Here is a 2,332-nt window from a genome sequence, read left to right on the forward strand (position 1 = left end):
TAATCACATCAGAAAAGGATCAGGCATATTGTATGAGTTCTGTCTCTGTTGTGGCTTTCCTTTGACCCACTATTAATAATAAATCGAGTATTTCCTTCGCTAGGTGTCTTTCTGACTTTAGTGGAGGAAGGGAGAGCTGTGTTTGCTGGGAGCCAAGGGCGAGTGCCTTGTCATGTCAGGGGTATTAATTTATGATTTCCATCCCAGCTTCTGACCTCATCACCTCCATTAGAATGCAGCCTTTGTAATTTCATGGTTAATATTCAATAGCCACTTGTCCCCGGTGCCTGCTTTGTGCATGTGAAATTTCTGGTTTGGGGTGGGGTGTGTTGGTGGGGGGGGAATCATTTTTGATCTGTTCAGTTTGTGTATGTGTTTGTGCATGTGTGTGTTCATGCAAAAAGGAAGCAAGGGTTGACTGCAGAATAGCTTTCTGCAAAACAGTTGCAGATGTCCAGAGATGTCCTCTGTGTCTCTACTCCCACCGAGGAGCTTGAATTGCGTCTCTGTCTGACCCGAGACATTTAAAATGCCTCCCTCATACACTCACACGCATACACACACACGTACACACACTAATGTGCACATAACTTACAGTAGCTGACCACTTGCATTAGAAGCCAAATTTGGAGGCTCTTGCCATGGCACTCTGCACAAGAAACAGAGGTTGGCCAGCATCTCACACCCAGTGGACAGCACACACTTAAGTATGCATAGACGCGTAAGGGCTGAAGACAGAAGTTACTTTCATGAGAAAACACTACTGATCACAAAAGACAAAATAAGGGGAGACATGAAAGAGGAGGAAGGGCAGAAAAAGAATACAATTTCAAACAGTAAACGTCTGCATTTCTCCACACATTGGCTTGAATACACATTCCTACTGAACAACTTTGGCAAACTATTAAAAAAGAACAGATTAAGGAGCTCTGTTATGCATGAGTCCCAGTGTTGCTCTGTTTTCTTCCTCCTCTTAGCAGAGAACTCAGAATCTGTTAGGGTTACATGTATAATGCTGCAAAATCTGACAATGTTAAGTGATGATTGTAACAGTATCAAAATTCCACAAACAAAAAGAAACAATATTAAAATGGACAAAATTGCCATAACCCAACCCTTCTACCATGCAATCAGTTTATTAACCACAGTATGTGGTTTCATGACTCTTTGCAGTCAGTACATCCCATGAAACAAGTATAGGTTGTACAGTTAGCTTTATCAGCAATAACATGAAGTGATTCTTTCCTCTATGTCCTCATCAGTTTGTTCTATTGTTGTGCAGGAATTCTGGTCAACTCTTCTACACACCGTCGCTTCAGTTCATTGAGGTTAGCATGAACTGTTTATGCACAGCTCTCTTAAAGTCTTGCAGCAGCAGTTGGGTTGAGTCCTTTGACTGGACCATTGCAACACCTTGATTCTTTTCTTTTTCAGCCATTCTGTTGTAAATGTGTCCCATTTCCCAGGCTTTAGCTGTCTAACAAATAGCCTCACCATTCACTCTAGAGTATTTTTATATACAAGACAAGACGGACTGACTGCAAGGTGCCAGGTACCTTGGCTGCAAAACAAACCCAAGTCATCACACCTCCACCACCATGCTTGACAGTTGGTATGCGGTGTTTGTGCTGATACGCTGTATCAGTGGCAGCCCGTCCAAACAAGCCATATTTAGAAAGTCTTAGAAAACAACTAAATAAGTGGCTTATTTGGAAGAGGACTGTAGTGTCTGAGATGTTACTCTTGGGTTTCTTGCAATTTCTCTTAACTTTGCATGGTTTAAAAATTAGGATGTCTAGTCCTGGGAACATTGTGGCATTATGTTATCAGACACCTGAATGCTCCAGACAAGCAAAATGCCAAAAAACTTCTGGTATTAGAGAGGTGCCCACATTTGCTGATGATTAGTTAATCAAGTGCTTCTGATTCACCCTCTTCATTTTTATGGAAGCAGTAAGGGTGTACTGAGATTTTCATGGGACTGCACAAAGTCCTGAGAAAATGTTCTTTTTCACAGGACTGTAAGCTGAATGGAATCTGAACACAAATGAACAGCTGGACACCGTCAAGTATAATGTAGGCTGATGAGGGAAACTAGTGTGCCTTGCAGTGCGAATGGGAAGAATACAGCTTGACTGGATATTGAATTTTTGTTTTTCAAAACTACTCAGATTATGAACCAGCATTTTTTTAATGTTAACATAACAAACACACCCAGGCTGCAAGCAGGTTTGAAACCAGAACCTTCTTGCTGTGAGGCAACAGTGCAAATCATCACCCTTATAATCCCACAGTGTGTTCACATGAAGAATGAATGGCAGATGTGTGGAGT

This window comes from Neolamprologus brichardi, chromosome 5 (assembly GCF_056152115.1).
Source record: "Neolamprologus brichardi isolate AB-2024 chromosome 5, ASM5615211v1, whole genome shotgun sequence".
NCBI classification, from domain to species: domain Eukaryota; kingdom Metazoa; phylum Chordata; class Actinopteri; order Cichliformes; family Cichlidae; genus Neolamprologus; species Neolamprologus brichardi.